The sequence below is a fragment of the Lepidochelys kempii genome, chromosome 5 (genome assembly GCF_965140285.1).
Source record: "Lepidochelys kempii isolate rLepKem1 chromosome 5, rLepKem1.hap1, whole genome shotgun sequence".
Classification (NCBI taxonomy): Eukaryota; Metazoa; Chordata; order Testudines; family Cheloniidae; genus Lepidochelys; species Lepidochelys kempii.
This window is the reverse complement of record NC_136384.1, coordinates 122,816,241-122,843,411: the sequence shown is the minus strand read 5'-3', so window position 1 is coordinate 122,843,411 and position 27,171 is coordinate 122,816,241. Positions and strand designations below refer to the sequence as shown.

The following is a 27,171-nucleotide window of genomic DNA, read 5'->3' as shown; positions in this document are numbered from 1 at the left end:
TTCTACCTACATATGTGGTGTTAGGTTATTATTATCCCTGAGGTGACATGAGCCAACTAAAGCATGTAAAAAAGAGAATGAACACAGAGGTTTGATAATTTTGGATGTCTTTCCAATAAAATCCAGCATGGGAGTCATTAGAAAATGTAAACATTCCGTAAAAATCACTTCTTCTCCATATGTTTCTAGCACTTAGCTTGGAATAAACTAACAGCACTTCCTGGGGTGAGCAGTGAAACTTTACATTGCAGCAGCATTGAATTTGTATTGGGGGGGGGGGCAGGGGGGAGTGAGAAAACAATCCATAAAATCTTTTTTCTCTTAAAAAAATAAATCAGGAATAATGTGCCTCTCCAGCTGAATTAGCTCTGCCTCAGTGTGTGACTCAGAAACTGATAAAGATCATCACTAGGAGCTAAACGAATTTTTTAGAATTAAAAAAAAAAGCTACAGAAGACATGAAATTAAGCTACATTGTTTTTTGTACTTGGAAGTTCTTGGAATACTAATCTAAACACAGCAGTAATATAATTAGTAGATCTTAAAACTTCTTACAAAGGAAGTAAATATCATTATCCCCTTTGTACAGATGGGGAAACTGATGCACAGAGGCAAAGTGACTTGCCCAAGGTAATCCAGCATGCTTTACGATTACAATTACTATTAAAGCAACAAATAAAAAGACAATGCCCAGTTACTTTTCCCTGGGGTGTAGGCAGGCCATGATGGATTTCCTCTACAAAACTGACACATTTTAACACATATATACACATCCAAATTACATATTCATTAGTTCTCTTCCAACCAGCGTTAAGTATTATGAATATTATATCTTACGCAACTCATACAATACATATGTAAGAGCCAGTCTGCAGGACTTTTGCTGTCCATGCTATTTTCATGTTGTTATTTTTTCTAACTGATTTATTACCACTGATCAAGCATACTTGACTAGGCCACTTATATCCTTTACTCTGTATATGGACTGTTTGGAACTTTCCCAATAGTCTCAGGGCAATACATTCTGTTTATCCATTATGCTGACTCCCCTCTACATACATAATATCCTAACATTTGTGCACATCCTGTGGTCAAAACAACCCCTCTGTCCTCTACAGCAGCAGCTGCAAGCAAGGTTTCTTAGTAACAAGGTGTGATGGGTTGGATCACAGAAACCCTTTTGGGACTCCCACCTGACGTGCCTAGACTACCTCTGAGCCCGTTTTCCCTGCCAGCTTGGGATTTCAATACCTTGCCTTGTTTGAGCCAGACACCGCTTGCCTGCTGCAAACACAGATCCAAGTCTGAACCACGTCGCCCACAAGCTGCAGGCTTAACTGAAAACAGCTTAAGAAGTGCTCCGGTTTCTAGCACTCAGATACCCAGCTCCCAATGGGGTCCAAACCCCAAATAAATCTGTCTTATCCTGTGTAAAACTTATACGGGGTAAACTCATAAATTGTTCTCCCTTTATAACACTGACAGAGCACAGCTGTTTGCCCCCCGCCCCCAGGTATTAATACTTACTCTGGGTTAATTATTAAGTATAAAGTGATTATATTAAATACAAAAAGTAAGATTTAAGTGGTTCCAAGTAATAACAGATAGTACAAAGTGAATTACCAAGCAAAATAAAATAAAACACAAAGTCTAAGCCTAATACAGTAAGAAAGTGATTATAGATGAAATCTCACCCTCAGAGATGTTCCAATAGGCTTTTTTTCACAGACTGGACGCCTTCCTAGTCTGGGTCCAGCAACCACTCACACCCCTGTTGTTGCTGTCCTTTGTTCCAGTTTCTTTCAGGCATCTCTTTAGGGTGGAGGGGCTATCTCTTGGACCAGCTGAAGACAAAATGGAGGTTTTTCCAGGGGCTTATATAGCCTCCCTCAAGTCACATGTCCATACATGACTCAGCTCTTTACAGGCCTATGCCATGTTAGCCGGAACGTTCCCAGGAAAGCTCAGATGTGGATTGGCATCTATCAAGGTCCATTGTTGGCCAAGTACTCCCAATTACTTGAATAACCCCTTCACACTATGTTGATCAAATCTGCCTTAGGTGCTTTCTACAGCAAACACCTTAAATACAAGCATAGAGCCAACGCTCCTAACTTCAGATATAAAAATGATACATGCATAGAAATAGGATGAACACATTCAGAAGAACATAAGCTTTGCAAAACTATGTTACATGACATATGTAGCAGAAAACATATTCCACTTATGTCATATTTACATTCATAAGCATATTTCTATAAAGCATTATGGGGTGCAATGTCACACAAGGTCACTAAGGCAACACTCATGTCAAGCACAACTAGGCTAAAGCCAGCCAAGTCTGCATGAGTATCATCTTGATCTGTCCAAATTTATTCATTCGAAATGACCCGTATGCCAATTCCCAATAGTCCAGTACCATGATAAAAATGATAACAGGAAACCTGAGCTATGAGGAAAGATTTAAAAACCTGGGCATGTTTAGTTCTGAGAAAGGAAGACTTGGCGAGAGATCTGAAAACAGCCTGCAAATATGTTAAGGGCTGTTATAAAGAGGATGGTGGTCCATTGTTTTCCATGCCCACTGAAGGTGGGACAAAAAGCCTGGGGCTTAATCTGCTAGCAAGGGAGATTTAGGTTAGATATTAGAAAAAAAAATCTTCCTAACTACAAGGATAGTTAAACTCTGGAATAGGCTTCCAAGGGAGGTTGTGGAACCCCTTCATCAGAAGTTTTTAAGAACAGGTTGGCAAACACCTGTTAGGATAAACTTGGCTCTGCTTCAGTGCAGGGGCTTGGACTAGATAACCTCTTGAGGTTCCTTCCAGCCCTACATTTCTGTGATTCTACAAAACTGAATTTATAGTGATATTTTTCATGCAAATAGTGTTTTCACTGAAGAAAAATGCAGATCTGGGTTGACCAAAAGTATTTGTGAATTTGGGTCAAATTTGGCAAAAAGTTTCAGCTAAAAAAAAGGAATAAAATCCAGAATTTTTACACCCCTGCACCCTCCACACAAATGAGCAACCTCCCTATCTCTCCCCCCAAAAGGTTTTGGGTCAAACAGCATGTTTTGTTTTATCCTAAACATTTTTTCAGCTCTTCGTTTTGTTGAGAAAACCCGGCCCAAATATTGTTTCAGTTCAATCCAAAATTATTTGTTAATTTTTTACTTTGACCACCGAACCAAATAAATAAAAATCGGTTATTCACCCAGCCCTAGTTTCAGTGTTTTGCAACATGCTGGTTAAGATGTTCCTTTGTACAGAGTCAAATCCCAGACGCCATGAAATGACCAGCAAAACTACCACTTGGGTTCATCAGGTCTAGGGTCTGGGGCATAGTGAATTAGTTCTGTGAAAAGAAGGACATCTCTACGATGATGCCACATGCTTCACAAAGGCTTTCAACTGCTGCCACTGCACCCAGCAACATGCTGAATGTGAATTTCCAGAAAGGGAGCTACCGCCAAAAGGACTGTGTTTCCTAGAAATGCCTGTTCAGCCCAAAGTGAGATACTTAATTGCAAATGTGACATAGGAACCTTCTGCAGGGGGTGTTTCTGAGTACGGGGAATGAACCAATTAGACATCCCACAACTAGGCCAGCTGGAACCAGTGCTTCCTCCTACATTTCGAGTAGCAAAGCTGCCATCTCAGCAAACCTGCTTCCCGCACTCCTGTGAAAGTGCTGAAGGCACCCTACTGACACTGCCAAAGGTAGATACTCATTGCTCCTCGTACCCTAGCAACAATGCATAGGATAGAGAGCGGGATTAGCCCAGAAGAGAGACAATCATATTCGAATAACTATACATTGAACAGTCTCCATAATAAGTTAATGTGAATGAATCCAGAGCTTAAGAATGATTAGAGGGTTTAGGATAGGAAATTTTGGAAATTTAAAATTAAATTGAAAATTCAGGGACAGGACAAATTAGCTGTCTGTTAAGGCAGCTATTAATATTTTATCATAAAATAACAATAAGATGCCAAAAACTGACTTCTTCACTGGTTATTATTCGGTTTACATTCAATGGCGATCAGGTAAATGCCAAGCGAAGTCAATCAGAATGTGCCTAGTAAGGACAAAGTGTATTTTTCATGTATACTAGACATCTATATATAGCTTCTGCAGGACTTGGCTGAAAATTCAACAGAGTTCTAATGCAGTAATTTCCAACCTTTCCTTTACTGGGACATCCCCTCCCACCTCGCAACATGAGAGAGTCAGGATGCTCATGACCCCTTGATACCTGTTCATAACCTCCACACTGAGAATGAGAGCTGTCCAGAGGACAACAATTCCAATTCATAACTTTTCAGGTTTCAAAATTTTGTTTTCATCCCGCATGGAACCTTTGGAACATTTTCATCAAAACTGCTGGTTTTGGATCCAAAACTCAGGTTTTTTATTCCTTTCTCTCTGGTCAGATGTGACCAGAGAGCACGAGTCCTCAAAGTCTATCCTGATGAAAACTTTGTCAAAACCATAAAATTACATCTCCACTAAATGTTTTGGCTTCAGTGAATTTCACTTTGTCAGAAGTGGTCTGACGAGCTGTACTGAGAACCTCTGTTTCAATGCAAAAATGACAGAGAGAGAGAGAGAGAACAATCTGAATATGCTGACAGACGTATATTGTCCTGGGGATTAAAAAAAGAATGAAAAGTATTAAACATTCCACACTAGTGCAATTTCTGTTATTTGTCTAGATACAAAAGAATTGGATTATTCATTTAGAAAGATAGCTCAGCATTTCACACAAAACTGGATAATCCCTCAATTCAGCATGTCGAACATATAACATTTATACCCAATCATCACTGAAAAGTTTCAGAGTAGCAGCCGTGTTAGTCTGTATTCGCAAAAAGAAAAGGAGTACTTGTAGCACCTTAGAGACTAACAAATTTATTTGAGCATAAGCTTTCGTGAGCTACAGCTCACTTCATCGGATGCATCTATATCACTCCCATTTACTGCTTTATCTCCCTTGCTAGAGTAAAGCTTTGTTTCTGATTGTGGTCAGCATTTTCTGTAAGTGGTAGAACAGGGATTTTGTCTGTACAGTCACCTTTGTCCGGCTTGTTCTTGTCCATCCCTCCTCGAATGCAAGTCAACCCCCACACCATTCTATTTTGTTGTGAGCTTGTTCTTTCCATTTCTGGTGAAAGTGTTTTGTCATGGGATCAGCCCAGCAGTTGCTTGTGGTCTCTGGGGATCCAGTCACTGATGTGGATTGTCCATCTATTATCTTGCCCGCGGACTAAATGACCCGCCCATCTTCACAGTTCCTTCTAGCCTTAAAGTCTATTAATCTGCCCCTACATCTGGAACAATGACCATATTTTCATCCACCAAGCATTCCTTCCTCAGAACCCACTCGCTTCTAGCAATCCTTCCTAATCATAAACCATGCCCACAGCCTCCCTTGCCTAAACTGTTGTCTTAAGTCTTTATCCTATCTTCATTGTTTTATCTAATTTAGATTATGATCACTCCAGGGCAAAGAACGTGACTTTCCCTGTGTACATAAAGTGTGTGTAAATTTCCAGTAGTATATAAATATAGGCCACGTTGAGATACCCTAACTTTCACTGAGCAGTACTGGGCAGCATGCAAAGTCCTATTAAAGTCAGCAGGAATATTCATTGAGTAAGGTATTAGCAAACATGATTAAGGAGTGTCAAAATGGTGCCCTAAATGATTTATAAAAATCATCCTAATAATCTTCCACCCACTTAAAATTTATATCCTCTCTCCACTTCACCTGCCTCCTGATTAGAACAACAGGAATTGAGTGAGTGACTTCATGTACTGCAGAACAGAAAGTTATTCTGTGGGTGTTTTCTATCAAATTAAATCAAAATTAGCCAGGCAGCAAAGTGTGCCATCAGTCAAGGACATTCCCTACTCTCTCTAACGATTATTCTGCAATCAGCTAAGATAATTTAGCCTAAGCTTGGCAAATGATTTCTGCATTTAAGCTACACAACACTGTTTATAACAAAGGGCACCCCAACTGCACTGTATTTAGGTTAATATTTAATGGTGGCAATTTTGTACATTTCAAAAACCAATCCTCTCATTTACACAAAATCCCTCCATGCTTATTATACGAAAATTACATTGTGTTCTGCCCCGGTGTATTCCTAACCACTAGTGGCTTGATAGCAGGCTATTACTCTTTTATCTGTTCACTGAAGTTCTGTTTCTCATCCCTGATAATGACTGCACAAACACCCTCTTCCTTGACTAATGTGCAACATATTTTCCTCATCTAAAATGTGTTCAACCCTAATAACAGACCATGTGTTTTCTCCACTGCGTCCTTCTAAACAACGGGTCTATAATAACAACCCTATCTCATCTGCAATTGGTTTTGTACATTTAATCAAAAAAATTGCAAATATAATATTTAAATAACACATTACATTTTATTTGGCACTTGGGAAAATGTAATGAAAGGGTGGGTTTTGGAACGTCAATGGGATAAATAAATAGGATTCCACTTGATCACATTGAACCATTCTGTTATATGGTGTGTTGCCCAGAATACAGTCATTATGAATAAACTATTTTGTACAATACTCAACCAAAGTCCAGCTTCCTTAGGCAAAAACTGGAAGGCACTGAGGAATCAGAAGTCTCATGAATTTGCATATTGCTGTGTCCGTGTTTCTGGGATCTCCTTAAACTGAAACATAGAGACGTAGTAATGAGGCACATGAATATGAGTTTTATTGATTATATCTGCACTGTATGCGTATCCACGCAGCGTTGACTAAACTCTCCACATCCTGTCCTAGCATGCTGTGCGCTCAGTGGCAGGGCTGGAATGGATTCTCCTGGTGCTGGTTCTTTTTGTTTGTTTCTTAACTCTGGTTAAGGATCTAAAAGGAGTACTCCTTGGGCATTGCAATTATAATATAATCCACACTCAGTGTGGTGCTCTGTCCCCCTCTAGCGGTGGGAAGGTAGGCCATATACAGAGGTTAATAAGCTTGCTACAGCCACGGCTAACAAAGCTGGGTGTTTTAGCTCCAGCAGTAGAGGTTCATGGTTTTAGAGTCAAAGACCCTAGGTTCAATCCACATTGTCAAAGACCAACCCAGGGGCATGGCATAACTATATCCTTCAGTCCAAAGTAGGAGGACAAGACTACAATTTATCAAAACACGTATAGAAAATTCACATCTGTATGTCTGGCTGCTGCTACCTTTTCTTTTTTCTTTTTGAAGTTAAACATCAAATATTAACATGCTTTGAGGGCCTTTTTCCCCACAGACAAACTGGACAAGGCCACCCAACATAGACATTTCCAATACTATCTTCCTAACACTAAGATAACAGCCTGGGGACTGTTCTCCTTTGGTCCACGCAGAGGGGACCCTCTGTTCACATTTCTTTCCCCATCCAGCACACAAGTGGGGCTCATCTACCTCCATGGCACTATCCTAGCCATCCTCTAGACACCATGGACAACATTTCATGGGTCTGTGTGGAGGTAGGGGCTGGAGGCTGTGAGCCAGGGGCATGCAGTGCAGGATGAGGACAGGATTTAGAAGGGGACAGACATACACAGTCTCTCCTCCCACCCTACAGAGACACAGACAAGGGCAGCATTAGCTTTTCCATGGAGCATGTGCCTTCCCTCTTTTGGCCCTGCAGGCCACCACACTCACTGGAGACCCTGGTGATACCATGCAACCATGCTGTGAGGGAGCCAGTGAAGACAGGAGGGGTCAAAGCTGGTGCAGGAATTCCAGCAGATCCATTCGGTTAGGGGGCAGGCCCATGTCCCACTGCCATCCCGCTGCTTCCCCTCAGACAGAGCCTTTCACTGCCACGTGTACCTATGCACCACCGTGACAGGGGCGGACACAGCCTGCCTTTCACTGTGGCATGCAGCCGCACGGGTAGTGCCTGGACTCCACATGCCGCCATAAACGTAGGCAAGGCCTGTGGGGGAACTCTCTCAAATGTACAGCTTTTCTTACCTACGGGGGCCAAGCTTGGAAACACACACACATTCCTGGTGCCTTGTGTTCCCAACAGCTCACCCACATTACTGGGCTGATGAGAACAAATCAGGTGTTTACAACATCAAATGGTCATTTAGAGGCTTTTGAAAATCCCACTCTTAATAGCCTAATTGGCTACTCGCATGAGAAACTAGCCTATTTGCAAATGCAATAACATGGGAATTATGAGGGGAAACATACGTTTGCCATTATACAGCACGGAATAGGCAAGGTCCCTGTCCAAGCAGTCTAAACAGATAAACAGAAGGAAAAAAAACAAACAAAAACCAGAAAGACACAGACACACGGAGCTCCAGGAGACTGGGAGAGGGAAAATCAGAATGTAACTATGTTTTTGCAAGTGGTCCTAATGTGTTTGAAAATTTGTCCGTTTAATCATTAGTTGGCTGATAAACTTGAACTACTAGAGAATGCTTTTTACCCATTCAGGCAATAGGGTTGACAACTTTCTAATTGCACAAAACCGAACACCCTTGCCCTGCCCCGCCCCTTCTCTGAGGCCCCACCCCCCACTCACTCCCACCTCCCTCCCACTGTCGCTCGCTCTCCCCCACCCTCACTCACTTTCACTGGGCTGGGGCAGGGGGTTGGGGTGCAGGAGGAGATGATGGCTCTGGTTGGAGGTGCGGGCTTTGGGGTGAGGCCAAAAAGGTGGGGTTTAGCATGAAGATGGGGGCCCCGCACTGGGGCCAAGGAATTTGGAGTGCAGGAGCAGGCTCAGGGCTCCGACAGGAGGTTTGGGGGTAGGAGGGGATGTGGGGTGCAGGCTCTGGGAGGGGGCTCAGGGCTGGGGCAGGGGGTTGGGGTGCAGGAGGGGGATCGGGGTGCAGGCTCCAGTCAGGTGGCGCTTACTTAAGGCAGCTCCCGGTCGGCAGTGCAGCGGGGCTAAAGCAGGCTCCCTGCCTGCTCTGGCCCCATGCAGCTCCTGGAAGCAGCCAGCATGTACCTGCAGCACCTAGGCGGAGGAGTCAGGGGGCTCTGCATGCTGCCCATGCCGATAAGCACCACTCCCACAGCTCCTACTGGCCACAGTTCCCGGCCAATGGGAGCTGTGGAGCCGGCACTGGGGCACCACGCGGAGCTTCCCTGATCACCTTTCTGCTTAGGGGCCGCAGGGACATGCCAACCACTTTCAGGAGCTGCGCAGAGCCAGAGCAGGCAGGGAGCCTGCCTTAGCCCCACTGCACCGCCGACCGGACTTTTAACAGCCCGATCAACGGTGCCGGTCAGTGAAAACTGGACACCTCCCAACCCTACCAGGGAAAGCAAACGAAATATAAATGTTTCACTTGTACATCAACACACAGGGCTTTAATTGACAAATGAACCTCTCACATTTACTTTGCTTTGCATTTAATAAGAGTCACTCATAAAGGACCTGATCCTGCACCATTAAAATCGATGGGAGCTTTGCCATGGATTTCAGTGGGCACAGGATCAGACCGATAGACCCCTCCAGCCTGTAAGTCAGTAAGAAAACCCCTTTACTGAGACATAACAATGTGACTTTAACCCACTCATTTGTTTCTGGATCATAATTTACCCTCAATTATTGCACAAAACACGCACTGACTTCAACAGGAGTTGGACATTCACAACAAGACTTGTATATCACGTCTGTACATATACAAGAAGATTTTTGTTTTTGAGCAGTTTACAAGGGTATACTTATTAAAGCTAGTTGAAAAAAACTTAGGGTGAACCATTTTCCATCTGAAAAGGCAGTTACGTCAAACCTGAAATGCTTTGCGAAATCGTATTGATGTTGTCAAAATTGCGTTTTGGAGAAGCACCATGAAAAAGTTCCAACAATGTCAAAAAAAAAAAACAACCACCTCAATTTGTTGAAATGAAACATTTTGATCAATCAAAATGATTTTTCCCCAGAATTTTCTTTAGCAGAGATTTTCTTAATTTACAAATTTCATTATAATATCTGAACAAAAGTAAGTTTTGAAATCTCAAAATGCTTCAGGAAATAAAATTTCCATCTTCCGTACACCTCTCATATAAATATATACATGTGTTGTGTGAGTTTACATGTAAATTGCTCAAAGACAAAAATCTTTCTGCTTATTAGCCAAGCACAAATAAGGAAAGCTGACAATCAAATTAAGAACATACCAGATTACTATTAAATATTTAGCATAAAAATATCATAAGCACAGAGACATTATGCATTTTTATTTCCAAATAAAAAACTACTACTAGAAAATTGAGTCTCTTATCATAATGGGAGCTAACCGGAACTAGTGTTTCAGTTGTCATTTAGTAATCGGGTAATTTTTAAAGCCATTTTATTATAACATCTGTGGAAATTCTCTTGTGACTTAATTACAGCTTTGTTACAAAGGCTGCAATGTGAAGACAAAAAGCCCCTCATATTTGTTGTGCTGCTCTCTAAATATTGCAATAAAGCCAACAGAATAAATATTTTGACATCCCATTTACAACTGGTAGCAGCTGGGAGTTGCAATGGGGTTGTGCTGACATGATACATTTTTAAATACATTATAAAATTAGAATAATTTCCAAATGATTAAAATACATAATTATAATTCCTTCTTTAAAATTAGTTGTGAAACAGATCCTAGGCCAAATTCTTCTCTAATTTACACCAGTGCAAATCCAGATTTACAAGAGTGTAATTCAGAGCACAATTTTGACTCATAACTTATATTTATGTCACAACCATCTAGATCATGACTGGGGATTGATCCAGAAATTTCCAAAGTAAAAATCACGAGCCTGTACACCTTCAGTTAAAGCACTAAGTTCCACTGATGTGAGCGGCAACAGACTCATATCGCTGAGCACAGACGGGTGTTTGTAACACACACTGAACACCTGAATCTTGTTTTCATATAGGGTGAAATTAAACCCTTTACACACGGTGGCCACAAATACTGTGCATCCTTTAAACTTTATTTTTAGGGTCTACATGGGACTTAAGTGGTGCACAGAGCCTAGTTCACCGCATGGGGTGAATTTCACTATAAAAGATTAAAATATATTTGGCCAAATTCAGTGCTAACTAATATCCTGCGCAATTTGAGTAGCCCTGTCAAGGTTCCTTCCCCACTCTGAACTCTAGGGTACAGATGCGGGGACCTGCATGAAAGACCCCCTAAGATTATTCTTACCAGCTTAGGTTAAAAACTTCCCCAAGGTACAAACTTTGCCTTGTCCTTGAACCCTATGCTGCCACCACCAAGCGTGTTAAACAAAGAACAGGGAAAGAGCCCACTTGGAGACGTCTTCCCCCAAAATATCCCCCCAAGCCCTACACCCCCTTTCCTGGAGAAGGCTTGATAAAAATCCTCACCAATTTGCATAGCTGAACACAGACCCAAACCCTTGGATCTTAAGAACAATGAAAAATCATTCAGGTTCTTAAAAGAAGAATTTTAATTAAAGAAAAGGTAAAAGAATCACCTCTGTAAAATCAGGATGGTAAATATCTTACAGGGTAATCAGATTCAAAACATAGAGAATCCCTCTAGGCAAAACCTTAAGTTACAAAAAGACACAAAAACAGGAATATACATTCCATTCATACAGCTTATTTTACCAGCCAGTTAACAAAAGGAAATCTAACGCATTTCTAGCTAGATTACTTACTAATTTAACAGAGTTTCTGAGACTGCATTCCTGATCTGTTCCCGGCAAAAGCATCACACAGACAGACAGACCCTTTGTTTCCCCCCCTCCAGCTTTGAAAGTATCTTGTCTCCTCATTGGTCGTTTGGTCAGGAGCCAGTGAGGTTATCTTAGCTTCTTAACCCTTTACAGATGAAAGGGTTTTGCCTCTGGCTAGGAGGGATTTTATAGCACTGTATACAGAAAGGTGGTCACCCTTCCCTTTATTTTATGACAAGCCCAAATTCAATTCCTAGTGTAAAACCACTGAAGTCAAAAGTATCACACCAGTGGGGAATGAAAGAATATAAGATAAAAATGCCAACAGCACACACCAGGGGTAGTCAAGAGGCAGACGCAGACCAAGTCCAGACTGCGAGATACTTTTGAATGAACTCTGAAATCTTTGTATTTCCTTCTTAATTATTATTATTGTATTATTCTTTTCTCTAGAGTCTGGACCTTGACCAAGAAATCTGGACCTTGACAAAAAATTATTGACTACCCTTGGCATACACTCTACCTACTGCTGGTTAGTATGTTCTCCCTAGAGTTTGATTACCATGCCACAGAAGACGTTCGGTTATAAAAACAAGCCAACGGACGTGACCCACACCCAGGTGAAGGGTGTGCTCCAGTAGTGTGCATTTAAGTCGTTACATACTGAAAGCTGAGCCAGTGCAAATGGAGTCTGTGTTGAGACCCCTCTTGAGGCCCACGGTGTACTGGATAGAAATGGGCACGTTGTTTGGCCTAATCTTGAACTGACTCATACAATATAGGTGCCAAATTAGGCAGCAAATTTGAACATTACTTGCCAAGAGCGTTACTTGCTATTCTTATAATAAGGTATGAACCATAAGGGCCACACTTGTGGCTTTTACCTACAACACGCACATAGCCTAGTGGCGCTGCTCTTCTCCCTCCTGACACTGTGGGGGAGGGTTTCATCTGGACAATGCAAAAGGTCAGCGAACCCTAGAAACCTAATAAACCACGAGAAAGGTTGTCCAAATTCAGTATGCTGCGGGGTCAGCCAACCTAGTGTTAAAGTACAGGACAGTATTGTTTTAATAAAGCAGTAGATTACTGTGTACACAGGCTGGATTGTCAATGCATAATACAGCATAATAGCAAAGCCACACTGATGGAGCAATACACTTTTCCCCCCCAGCTTCTTTGTCAGGTTTGAATGATAGAAAGCGACAGAGTGGAAAAGCTTCCCTGGTCTGACTATTCTGTCTTTCTTTGGAAGTAAGAAATCATTCAGCCTTGTCTCCTTCAAGCACGCAGACACAGCAAGCGGCTCTTTCTTAAATGGATTTGAAACGTGTCTAGTGGTACCGGAAGTAGGGCAGGGATGTGTGTCTGAATTCAACATCCAACAAGGTGGAAAGATGAAAGAGGTGCCACTTAAAGTCCACCGCCCTTTAAATTGGAGAATACAGTGAGGGCCACTTTGCAATTCAAAATTGTTTTCATCTTCTGTACAGTCGGGGTAATGAGACAAAAATGGATTAAAGGCAGGATCTGTGATTCAGAACAGAATCAGTTTTACTTCCCAACAGCTTAAGAAGACCATACAGTTTTGCTGCTATTTCTGTACAATGTGGCCACAATTTTCAGCAACTTTCCCCATTTTTTTTCTTCCCAGCAAAAATATTTATACTACTACTGCCTTTCGAGAGCACTGGTTAAGAGATGTATAGTGGTTCTTGCTGAGGACCCTCTTGACTGAAATAACGTGTATGAGAAAATTCTGTGATTATTATGGAAACTCACATATTGATAAATGATGCTAACAGAAATTTTTAAGCTGAAATGCAAGAAATTTCAGGAGTTTATATATAGGCAGCGCAGAATGTGACAGCCCGATTCTAGCTGAGGATGCATAGTGGTGTCTGGCTGAAAATTTACACCATCAACCAGATCACATACTAGAAACCAACCAGCCTAATTGGACATCCTCCTTCAAGTTTCTAAGAGATGGCTCTGCAGTTCCTCTGCGAATGACGCTGCAGACGTGCATGCTGTGACATGGCTATGGGGGAAGTGGGATAGTCCACAAGTCCTGTGTTTATGTAGACGTGACTGCCCAGACCCAGTAAAGATCCTGACTAGTGGTCACATGTAGAACATCGGCACAGAGTAACACCACTTTTACAGCGTGTGTCTGTGCTTGTTGGGGGGGACATCAGGGAATTCACCACTTCATCCTCTCCTGACCTCAATGTGGCCCTGATGGTACAGCCATGTTGGCAGGAACCATTTGCTCTATATTCAGTAAATATGTTTTGTAATAATTAAATGCAAATCTAACCTTTAAAAAGACCCCAGGTCAGTGCTTGTCTTGTTACTAACCCAAGACCATAATAACCATGGATTACAGAGAGAAATAGGCTTGTAAATAAAGAAGTCTGTGCGTTATCTGACTTCTTATGGGAGCTCCTAAAAAGAACTATTCAGAACTAATTCCACAGACCCTCTATCATGAATAAGACACAGCTGCATAGGACTAAATTCTGCCCAAAGTTACACTTGTGCATCTTCATCAATTTCATGGGGATAACTGAGGGCAGGGTCAGACCACGACGTCTTCAATAGCCCATCAGGACTGCAGTCTTGCTTTGTATTTTACACCTTTATCACTGACCTTTTTTAATCACTCACCTTTAATTGTTTGCTTTATTATTGAGGGCTCCCATCTTGTCAATAGTTCAAAAGACACATTCACTGTGTAAATACTTCAGTACAGTGTACTAATTGTACCATTAAAACCACTCAAAAATGGTTCTATTAACAGTCTGGTCATTATACTTTCCTGCAGTGCCTTAAAAACTAACACGGCCTTAAGCTTAAAGGCAGATCTTCTGCTTGAGTAAAATGTCATAGCTCCATTGACAATTTATACCAGATCTGTCCATGGTCAGTAAAATTTCAGCCAAAATGACCTTAATCCCCCTGTGACTCCTATATATATTTCCAATGTATCTTTCATTCACAATTCCCTGTATTCTCCCTTTCACTCTCTGAAGGTGGTTGCTCTTCCTATCATCAGCCTGTGTACGTCCATCCTTCAAAGACAGCTAAAATAAATACAGAAAGAACAAAGTAAGACAGAAATTAACCCTCTTTGAAAGGGGAAATGTATAGAATGGGCCAATTTCTCCTGTCATTTACACTGGGGTAAATCCATTTAAATCACTGGAGTTATGATGGATTACAGCCAGGATCAGAGAGAGGAAAATTTGATCCAAATTATTCCTATGGATATGCAGGGGCATAACTGAAGACAGAATGTGGCCTAACACCTGACTGGACTGCAAAGTAGGAGTTTATAGACAGAAACTGAATTAAGACAAGACAGTATGTTAGGATTTCATTTTCAGGAGCTGCTTAAGGGAGTTGGTCACTCAATGCCATTCATTTTAATAGGGATTGGCCAGCCAAAAAAATCTCACACTGACTTTATAATATGCACATCTTTTCTATCTACACATTTAATTAGTATCAGATTTCATACATGTTACAATACGGGTTTGGGGTCTTCAAATAGGAATTGGACTTTTGAAACACTAACAGAGGCTGGAATCTGGTATGTTCAATGCACTGAACTCTACGTAAGGGCTGCTGCTTCTGAAAATGCTTCTGGGGTAGGTACAAAACACGGCTAAAAACCAAACACATGAGGAGAGTGTGAAAGAAATAAAAGAGCAATAAGGGTACCTGGACGTCATCAGTTGCAGCCCACTGTGATTTTAGAAGACACATTCCGAACATCTGAGAACAGACTTATCTGACAAAATCAGCAAGCAGTCTGCTGAAGAAGCTGTGTAGATTGATGCTATACAAGGTGAAGAGATATTGCATGAAACAAAACAGCAGAAACTGACAGAAAGGCTGCTCTTCTCCAGGTATCCTAAAGCTGATCCACATTTTTGCTCTGTGTTGAAAGACCAGAGCCCCAATTCTTTGGTCTAAATTCCGATGGCCCCTTCAGGTTTTTATGGCAGCTAAGGATCGTTGGGGTGCAGGGATGCCCTAGCAATGCTGTTTTATCCCTAGTCACATCCCGTATCCCAGGGCCAGGTGGGGCAATGGCATAGGAGCCATTAAGGTGGCTCTGCACCACCCAACAATTCCTTAGACAGAGGGAATCTTATATGGAACCTGGGTTTACAGCTGCTTTGTGCCTCCACAAGAAACACAAAACAGCCCTATTGTACCACTGAACTAGATCCTCTGGGCTTACTAAAAGCAAACCATGTGATTGCGTTTGCTTTTGTGTATGGACAGCCTGAAATTTTGCAGCACTGTCTACATTCATGACTGTGCATTTGAGTAGAGTTGGTCAGGAATTTTCCGACCAAATGTTTTTTTCCCCATCAGAAAATGCCAATTCCTTAAAACAGGCACTGTCCACAAGAAAGGGTCAGTTTCAACAAAATTTTTAAACAAAAAAAAAAAGCATTCGAAACATTTCAACATATTCTAAAGTTTCATGTTTTGATTCACAGCAATTTTTGTTTAGAAATTTTAGTTAATTTATATTTTAAAACATTTTGAAATTATCAAAATGAAATGTGTTAATGGAAATGATTAAAAAAGGTTGGGATCATCAGCTCAAAAAGTTTTCAAGTTTTGGTCCCGGTGCAGGATGGGAAAGAGTTTCAAAATCCTGAAGCCTTTTGCAGAATGGGAAAACCATTTCTGGCTCAGCACTATACCTGAGCAGAGTTAAGGTTAAGATTTCAAGCTAACCATTTAAGAGATGCCTGAGAGCAAATAGTGGTAATAGGGTCAATCCACATGTATTCAGGGACAACAGAGACAGGCGTCTTGGATCCTGGGGAATTTACTTCCTGCATTTGAAGGGAACTAGGATGTAGCAATGTGGCAGCGCTGGTACAACACACAGCATACAGCAGCTTGCTATTTTTTGGTCTGCTGGCGTGGGCTTGCCACAGCGAGGACTCTTCAATTTTGGGAAGTCTATTCAAGGACTCATCATTGTGGAAAGGCAAGCACCCATGGGAAGGAGGACCTCAATAGCTGTGTTGGTTCTGTTGAGCTGTCACTGGTGGCATTTTCGAACATGCATCTTCATGCTTTTTGCCCTACGGTCCCTCAGACTGGGAGCAGCTCCCTGTAAACTCCCACAAAGCTACCTTACTGTCCTCCTTTAAATCCCTCCTTTGCCATAATGCCTACAAGCAACTTGACAATGGTTAGGTATGCGGAGACCACCACCTAACACGCTGCCCAATATGGTCTCATTCCCATGTACTCCCCCATCTATCTGCATCCACGTGTTGTCTCTTGTCATACTTAGACTGTAAGCTGTGTGAGGCAGGGGCCATCTTTTTGGTCTGTGTTTGTACAGTGCCTGGCACACTGGGGTCCTGGGCCATAGAATCATAGAATATCAAGGTTGGAAGGGACCTCAGGAGGTCATCTAGTCCAACCCCCTACTCAAACCAGGACCGATCCCCAATTAAATCATCCCAGCCAGGGCTTTGTCAAGCCTGACCTTAAAAACTTCTAAGGAAGGAGATTCCACCACCTCCCTAGGTAACGCATTCCAGTGTTTCACCACGCTCCTAGTGAAAAAGTTTTTCCTGATATCCAACCTAATCTCGCCCACTGCAACTTGAGACCGTTACTCCTCGTTCTGTCATCCGCTACCACTGAGAATAGTCTAGATCCATCCTCTTTGGAACCATCTTTCAGGTAGTTGAAAGCAGCTATCAAATCCCCCCTCATTCTTCTCTTCTGTAGACTAAACAAGCCCAGTTCCCTCAGCCTCTCCTCATAAGTCATGTGTTCCAGTCCCCTAATCATTTTTGTTGCCCTCCGCTGGACTCTCTCCAATTTTTCCACATCCTTCTTGTAGCGTGGGGCCCAAAACTGGACACAGTACTCCAGATGAGGCCTCACCAATGTCGAATAGAGGGGAACGATCACGTCCCTCCATCTGCTGGCAATGCCCCTACTTATACAGCCCAAAATGCCATTGGCCTTCTTGGCAACAAGGGCACACTGTTGACTCATATCCAACTTCTCGTCCACTGTAACCCCTCGGTCCTTTTCTGCAGAACTGCTGCCTAGCCATTCGGTCCCTAGTCTGTAGCGGTGCATGGGATTCTTCCGTCCTAAGTGCAGGACTCTGCACTTGTCCTTGTTGAACCTCATCAGATTTCTTTTGGCCCAATCCTCCAATTTGTCTAGGTCCCTCTGTATCCTATCCCTGCCCTCCAGTGTATCCACCTCTCCTCCCAGGTTAGTGTCGTCTGCAAACTTGCTGAGGGTGCAATCCACCCCATTCTTATCCATGACTGGTGCTACCACCATACAAATAATAAACAGCAAAAGGTAGTAAAAACAAGCCTTTCTCTAAAGAAAATGGAAAGGAATATACCAGGGAGCAGATCAAGTGTCAATCATTCATCATCATTTTTCAGAGTTAGAACCACACTGAAATGTTATTCATTGATTTTAAGGCCAAAAGACACCATTATGATCATCTAACCTGATCACGTCCAAATACATAATTTGTTTGGTTATTCCAAGGGAACTGTTAAGCACTGGAAGAATCACGATATCTGAGAGAGTCAGACATCTGGACATATTTACTTTCTGCTAAAATTTGTAACCAGTTCTGGCTAGGAATAGATTCCAACAGAATTGCAAGAGCCAGTAACATATCAGCCACCTACATTTTGTGTAGCAAGATGGATGGAGTAGATAAATTTAAAAAATAGTTGTGACAGTGGAACCCAGCTAAAAAAAGAGAGATCAGGCCAAAATGTTCAAAGGTGGGTGCCTAAATCTAACTCTAAAACCAGTCACATATAGAAATGTGGTCCCTTCTCAATAGACAGCAGGGAGAGACTCAAAGAAGCCTAGGAGGGGAAGAGGACAGAAGACAGACCCTCAGGAAGGTGAGGCTGGGCTCAGCTGGAGACTGGGGTGAAGGCTGTGTTTTGTGTTTGTTTTGGACTTGGATACTCCGAAAGGGATGGACTTTTTTATTAATGACTGAATCGAAGTCACTGCAGCAACCAAACCAGGATGCAAGGTCGGGAGATCCAAGCTGAGTGAGGGGAAACTGAGGCAGCAGCTACCCGCACGCCACCTCAGGAAGGTGGCATTGTACCGACTGTATTAAGGGTAAATCTCCCATCCCTGTGCAGGCTTCTAGTTTTTAACATTCCTTGAACTGCAGACAGAAATATATGGCTAAGCAGGTGATTAAATATTTCGTAGAACTCTGGGGATATCTTTCTGGACTTAAAGACCTTCCAGAGACCATAGATTCAATAGCTTGAACAATTTCTGCTACTTCCTTTTGAGCTCAGTCCAGTTCAATGAAGTGAAAGAAGCACAAACGTCTTCAGAAATGTCTCAAAAGCCTTTGACGGGTGAGGTGAGGTTGCTTGGAAGGGCTGAGGTAATCAGTAATTAGTATTTCCATGCATGTAATTGGCAAAGCAAGCTAAACTGGGTTTTAACTGTCCCTTCTGTTACTATTAAACTGAAAACAAAACAAAAAAACCCAAAATCTAAAAAACTCGTTAAAAAATAAGAGGGCTCCCCAAATCCAAAAGCGATCACTCATAGTGTTGTTTCATTTGCAAGGCTATGCAGGCAGCTCCCACTGATGTCAATGGCAGCTGCACACCCATAGTACAGGGTAGAAGTTGGTCTTTTGTGTGTCAGAAAAAAAAACCTGCTTGCAAACTGCCCTCCCATAAATAATACAACAGTGGTTATTGTATTCCCCTTGCCTGACCTTGTGTTTTCTGAGGCCAAGGAAGCTTGTACTTCTCTGATTAGGACAATCAGACACTTTGGGTGAAATCAATGGCAAAACTCCCCCTGACTTCAGTGGAGCCAGGATTTCACTCTCTGTCCTTGGACTGGAGCAGACTCTGCCTTTCTCGTCTTGTACCAGTACTATTTTCAGCACTAAGCAGTTGATTAGCACATTGGTAGCCATGGCTTCATTCACAGGACAGATCTTTATTCAGTATAAAAGGTTGAGATCATTCTGAACGTTATGTAAGTGCCTAGAGACCCCCTTTTGATCACATTAATAAGGAAGAGACTTGGTGATGAGTGAACTTGAGTTAATCAAATAATACAGACTAAATTCAAGACCAGCTTATTTCCCAGGCCTATGCTAGAGGCTGTACAAAGATAGCTACCCATAACCTTGACTATGGTAAAGGAAAAGGAAAGAAAAATGACAAACTGGTAGGATCCTCTTCTGGTTTGCTAAGTTTGTAGTGCTTATAGGCACTGATTCAGCCAAACCCTTAAGCATGTGCTTAACTTAAAACCCCACTTAAGTCCTATGAAAATCAGTGGGATTACTCTTGCTTCAAGTTAAAAGTTAAGCATGGGAGTAAGTCCTTTGCACATGGAATTTTATCTAACTTTTTTAAAGATATAGAGCGGATACTCTCTTCAGAAGTAAGGATAATGGCTTTCTTTACGTAGCAGTGGCTTATTTTACAGACACATGTATTTATCCAAAATTTTCTCTTAATTCTGAAGTTCTTCACAGATCCATTCCTGTATGCTTAATGCGAGGCACCTAATGCCATCTTCAAATACCTGAGTAAAAGAGGTCTGATTTTGAGTGATGCTTCGTGCATACAGTTCCCAGTGACTTCAATAGACGGTGAGGATGTCCAGTGCCTTTGAAAAATCAGTCTATGTTTACCTAGGCAACAAACTATGAAGTTAGATTTAGGCAGCCAAATGTGAACACTTTGCCCTGACCTCTTTTGAGCTGATTCCATTATAAACATGTTTTAAAATGACCATGGTTTTAGTTGTAGCTTGGGCGAGTGGTCCAGACGAGTTTCTTTTGCTCCAACCGGTGACCTTTTAGGAATCCACCCATGGAATCTTTATGAACCCCTTTGAAGTTTTGAGTTCCACCACTGAGAACTAGAACTTCAATTTCTGTTCTAGCAGTTTTTCGGACTGGTTTTTAGGCAGTGCTTTTTTCTATATGCATTTAGTAGGAGCTGAATGAATAACTAGCAACAAATAAATAACTGCGAACTTAATCTTTCTGGCAAGGCAAACATCATCAATGCAAAGAGAGGCCAGATTTTTCGCATAACCAATGTTAAGGGTCTCTAATGCATATGAATGAAATTAAAAATGCATACAGACATAAAAAGGAGAATATCGCAGAAAAAAGACTAACTATACCCAACCTTGTTGTAAAACAAGACACATTTTGCAAGCTTTAAAGGACTCTGGAAATTATTAACGAACAAGCCAGAAGAGAAACCCTGAGCTTTACCTGCAGAGACACAAAAGTCTGAAATTTATTGAAGAGCTGAATGGCTCAAAGTCCTGGGAAATTCACTGGAATGAAGCAGCGGTTTTCAGAGCTATGTATTTATGCCTTATTTACAGCCCAATCTTAATTTAGAGCAGACTGTAATTCCCCATTGTGCCAATAGCACCTTATCATGGAATAACACACCAGCATCGCAACACTGCAATGTTTTATGCGAGTATTTTCCAGTAGAAAATTTTTCATGGTTCTGTCTTGTGAACACACTTTCCTTGCTTTTGAGGTGTCATATGTGGATTTTAAATCTGTCCCTCTATACTTCACTCATTAGGGCGATAACTGAGCACTCGATGCAGGCTCCCTGAATGAATGGCATTTTAGAATATACCAGTGCCACTCTCTATAGCGGGGGGAGCAAATTTTTTGGCCCGAGGGCCACGTTGGGGTTGCAAAACTGTATGGAGGGCTAGGTAGGGAAGGCTGTGTCTCCCCAAACAGCCTGACCCCCACCCCCTATCGACCCCCTCCCACTTCCTGCCCCCTGACTGCCCCTCTCAGAACCTCCAACCCATCCAACCCCCTCTGCTCCTTGTCCCCGACCGCCCCCTCCCAGGAACCCCCACCCCTAACTGCCCCCCCCCGGACCCCACCCCACATTCAACCACCCCTGCTCCCTGACGGCCCCGACCCCTATCCACACCCTGCTGCCTGACAGGCCTCCCGGGACTCCCACACCTACCCAACTCCCCCTATTCCCCGTCCCCTGACGGCCCCGACCCCTATCCACACCCTGCTGCCTGACAGGCCTCCCGGGACTCCCACACCTACCCAACTCCCCCTGTTCCCCGTCCCCTGACGGCCCCGACCCCTATCCACACCCTGCTGCCTGACAGGCCTCCCGGGACTCCCACACCTACCCAACCCCCCCTGTTCCCCGTCCCCTGACGGCCCCGACCCCTATCCACACCCTGCTGCCTGACAGGCCTCCCGGGACTCCCACACCTACCCAACTCCCCCTGTTCCCCGTCCCCTGACGGCCCCGACCCCTATCCACACCCTGCTGCCTGACAGGCCTCCCGGGACTCCCACACCTACGCAACCCCCCCTGTTCCCCGTCTCCTGACGGCCCCGACCCCTATCCACACCCCCTCCCCCTGACAGGCCTCCCGGGACTCCCACACCTACCCAGCCCCCCCTGTTCCCCGTCCCCTGACGGCCCCGACCCCTATCCACACCCCCTCCCCCTGACAGGCCCCCCGGGACTCCCACGCCCTATCCAACCCCCCGTGTTCCCCGTCCCCTGACGGCCCCGACCCCTATCCACACCCCCTCCCCGACAGGCCCCCCGGGACTCCCACGCCCTATCCAACCCCCCTGTTCCCCGTCCCCTGACGGCCCCGACCCCTATCCACACCCCCGCCCCCTGACAGGCCCCCCGGGACTCCCACACCTATCCAACTCTCCCCCCGTTCCCCGTCCCCTGAACGCCCCCCCAGAACCTCCGCCCCATCCAACCGCCCCCTGGGACTCCCATACCTACCCATCCGCCCCCTGCTCCCTGTCCCCGGACTGTCCCCCAGGTCCCCCGGCCCCAGCCCCCTTACCATGCCGCTCCAGATCTCCTGCCTCCTAGGCCAATGGTTGGCAGCCACGCCGCCCGCCCGGAGCCAGACACACTGCCACACTGCCCTGCAGGACCGCACATCCCGCATGGCGGCGAGACTGAGCAGAAGGGGGGACAGCACGGGAGGGGCCGGACTAGCATCCCCGGCCGGGAGCTCAAAGGCTGGGCAGGACGGTCCCGCGGGCCGTAGTTTGCCCACCTCTGCTCTATACGGTGGTTTGTTCAAAAGCACTCAATGCTGGTTGAACGATGCTCCCACTGACATCAGCAGGAGTTTTACCATTGACCTTAATGAGAGGAGAATTAGGCCAAAGCTGAATGCTTTTGAAAATGGCACCCACAAAATCTAATCTGGGTTCAAGTCACACCTATGTGATTTGTGACACTTGCACACCGGGACCCAAACGCATCCTCTAGCAACACACTGTGTGACGACATCTCCATTGTTATCAAAAGCAAGTGTACCTACACATTTATTTATAAATCTGTAACAGCTGGTTCCCAGTGCCAGATTCCTGGGGCCAGGAGAGCTTTCCCTTTCATTTGCAGGGCTGGAGCGAATGCTGAATTCATTTTTGGGTGGTCCTGCAGCGACAGTCATGTTTGAATAAAGCCCAGTGAAGCTTTCCCCACCTCTTATATTTACATAGTAAGTGAGACCAAGCCTTGGGCAAGAAAGCAGGTCCTGGTTTGAAGCCGGCATCCTAGGTCATACGCTGAGTCGGACCAAGGTCACATGGGGTCTGCTTGAGCTAGCATGCTAAGAACAGTCGGGTGGATGCTGCAGTATGGGTGCTGGCTTGGGCTAGCCATTCCAGGGGGTTGGCTGGCTTGTACACAGCTGGCTAACCTATGTCACTTCCTTTGCCCCCGCCCATAGGGCAACGTCCACACTGTTAGTGGTAGGGCATTAGCTACACTCCCAGCTGCAGAGTAGGCAAACCTAAGACTAGAGTAACGCCCACTGATACAAGAACATCCAAAATCCATCTCTTTGCGTCAGTCTGGCCGTCTGCACCCTGCGGGACTCATCCAAGTGGCTGCACCTCCATCTGCCCACTGATGGTCCCAACAAGGGAGAGACTCCTCGGGAGTCTGCTGGTGGAACCGACAGATAGGCTATTCAGCACATTCCTTATCTCCCAGATGTGCTTCCCAGCCAGCGGTACTTTGCTCCAGCTCCTCTGGGATCCCAGCAGGGAGGAAACGGCTGGGTGCTTTGCAGGCAGATTAGTACCCACCCTGGGTCGAGTTTCCTACACCAGCACCCTAATGGCATGTTCCTGTCTATTCTTCGGGTCTGCAGATGAAGCTGCAGTAACCTTCTCAAACTAGCTCCTAAAAGAAGCGGCTTCTCCCACCTACTGGGTCATTTACCAGCTGTCTGTTTTCTCTGCCATTCGGAAGCTGTAATGGTAATGATCTCTTGCCATCATGGGAATATAAACTCCTTGCAAGTGAAAGATGCTTGCTTCCCCTTCTGTTTAACCCCCTCTGCTAAAGCAGTCATCATCCCCGGTTCCTAATGAGAATGTTCTCTGTGTAAGCGGAGAGAGGCAAAAACATTAAAGCTTTCCATTCACATCCTCATTAGTTTTCATGCAGAGCAAAACCTCTGAGGTTCCCTACTGAACCTTTTACTTGAAACTGTTATTCTGGGGACTTCGGTAGGCGAAGCCAAGCTGGGCAAACAGCACCAAACGTTTTCCACGGACGTCAACTTGAATTTTAAAATGAATGTGCATCGTCCGTGCTCCCGCCCACCTCCCAGCGACAGCGTTTGGCTCATGCCATTGTCCCAGAACATGAATCCAAACTCTCTTGTGGAGCTGACTGACAACATGGGGATTGCCTCCCTGGCGAAATTTTTGGTTTTGATGGAAATTCAAATACTGGAAAAATGTCAGCCAAAACCAACAACAAATGTTTTGGCTAAGGTCACACTGGGAGTCTGTGGCAAGGCAGGGAACTGAATCCAGATTTCCTAAATCCCAGGCTAGCACTGGCCTCTCCTTCCTTTCTCTGAGACAGATAAGGAAGAACATCCTCAGGGGCAACAGTGTAGCCAAGCAGCGCTCAAGGGAGGAAAGGGGACAACAGGGAGGACCCTCCTGGTTTATTGGAGGCCTATGTGGGGGCACTTGTCTGCCCACTGTTGCCCTCTATCGCTGAGCCTGAATGGGATGTTAAAAGCAGGGATTAAGGCTGAAGGAGAATGACCAGCAGGCCTTGAAGAAGGACCAGCAGGTCCTGGCTCATCAGCGCTCGCTGTTGCTATTGATGCTATTGCTTCTCCTATTACTACTAAGACAAATAAACAATGCGTAGAGGCTCAACCATTGTGCTAGGCGCTCTACACACACATTGTAAGAGACAGTCCCTGCCCCAGGGAACAGGCGATCTAAACAGATAGGTCAGATATAAGTAGTGATATTATAATTCCCATTTTACACATGAGGAACTGAGGCACAGAGAGATGAAGTGACGTGTCCAAGTCATACAGGGAGGCCATGGCAGAACCAAGAATTGACTCCAGATCTCCTGCCTCTTAGGCCAATGACTTAACCCATCTTGCCTCTTAGGCCAATGACTTAAGACCATCCTTCCTACCCATACTGCGGTTGCTACTGCTGGAAGTTCCTCACTCCATGCAGTCCCCTGTGCAACAGCCCCAATGACCCTAGCAACAAAGCTCACAAATCAGCTAGGTCCAGCTGAAACAGGAAGCACAGTCATTGTGTTGGAGATTCCCTGAGTGTACAACTGTCACTTTTGCATTGCCTGACTTTAGCGTGGCTAAGCATGTGCAAGGTCCCTAGAATTGATGTTTTACAAACAGATTTATATTGTACATATTTAGTAATAATTTCAAATATTTAGTTTCGTATGTATTTTTGTTAGCGGTGATAGAAGTTATACAGAAAGAGAAATGGGAGCTGCCTCTTTAAGAACAAGGTGGGGGCACAGCAAGTGAGCTACAGAGGGGAGGGCGTTGGCATGTCCAGATATGTTGCTGTTGTGAGAGGAGGCTGGCCTGTAGCTCAGCACTGAGGAGGTTTCTGGTTGCAAGATGACCCTAAAGCAGCAGGTTTGAATCCCCAGAATAACCACTGGTCTATTTGAAAACCTCACTCTTGTGATTAAGGGTGTAACACATGCAGCCTTCCATTTCCCTTAAAGTAGGGGGTTGGACAGAATAGAGTGAAGACATTCGAAACAATAGGACACAATAGCAGAAAAAGCAAGTCCTGCCACAGTTTGGATGAGACCCTGCAGTCCACCCTGAATCTTGACTCTGTCAGAAGTCCCACTAAGTTTACTGAAGTCAATGGGAGTCTGCCTGAGTAAAAAAGAAACAGGGCCCCTAGTCAATTATTGTTATGAGCTGGCTGAAACCCTGTTATGCAATTGATACCGATTGGTGTGAATTCACTCTTCAGTTGACATAACTGTAAGCCCTCCCTAAGACAAAACGAGCATGAGAGCCCAGCCAGGAGCTTTCGCTGAGTATTGTGGGGGCAGTAGGGAGGCAGAATACAAAGAAACTGAAGACAGACATGGCTGAGAGACAGCCTAAAAGGAGCAGCTGAAAGCATGGTGGCTGACCCTGGAAGAAACCTGGTGACAGGTTTTTGGGTCAGCGGTGCAGGCTGAAAGAAGCCCTCTTGATGCTGTGAGCAAAAGAAGCTGTTTACTGCTATTTGATTCAAACTTTGACTAGCTACTCAGGTCAAAAGGGACAATGTTCTATTACACAATGGAGACAACGCAGAATGTTGGTAAAATTCAACCCTGCTAGAAACAAGACACGTGATTAGCCACCCAGCCCCAGCTAGCCAAAACTCAAATTTCAGCAGTAGGGCACCTGCCATGCAGACTGCTAGAGAGTTGGACTGAGAATAAGGCAACTCAGTAGATCAGATGGGAAGAAAATGCAATGAACACTTGTGAGAGCAAGGATGACAACAGGACAGTGAATGAGGAACTGAAACAAGAAAATGAAATTGATCTTAGAATTGACAGAGAAAATATATGCCATCCCCAGCTGCCCACAGAGAAGGAAGGAGCGCGTTCCCAAAATTGTATCACCGGGCTTGAAAACAGCCAGATTACATTGCCATGTGCCCACAGCCACACACTGGTCATTTCACTGCCGTTATTTAAAATGCAAAGGACTGACTGGCCAGAACTCATGCTTTCTTTCCTTCTATTTGCACAAGGCAGCTTCTTGAACACTAAAAGGCTCCTCCATACCTTAATAATGGACATTTAACATTGGCAGGAGGCGGAGGAGGTCTTAGCCTGACTCCCAGTCAGTGAATGGGAAGCTTCTCTATCAATCAGCAGTCCTAGGAAAAAGCCAGTCAGGTAGCAAGGAGTCATGATACTGGTCAAAGCCAGATCATTCTTCTAATCGGTATGTAGTGCATAGAATGTCACTGAACATGCGATAATGTTGTCACCTCATGCTACAGAACCCTAGAATAAGGCAAACACTGGCAATAAATGGCCCTTAATAAATTAGCATACAGGTACAAGAT

The 27,171-nt window shown here is 44.2% G+C and overlaps 1 protein-coding gene across 3 annotated transcripts in view; it reads right to left on the bottom strand.

The window, feature by feature from the left end:
* PLPPR1 (phospholipid phosphatase related 1) overlaps positions 1–27,171 on the bottom strand; it is a 179,906-nt gene that overhangs the window by 133,597 nt on the left and 19,138 nt on the right. The window contains exon 2 of one of the 3 annotated variants that reach the window (XM_073345701.2): positions 1,695–1,844. The exons of the other annotated variants lie outside the window; for them this stretch is intronic. The gene's annotated coding sequence lies outside the window, so the exon portion shown is untranslated. The remainder of the gene's footprint in view (positions 1–1,694; positions 1,845–27,171) is intronic. 3 annotated transcript variants of the gene reach the window in all.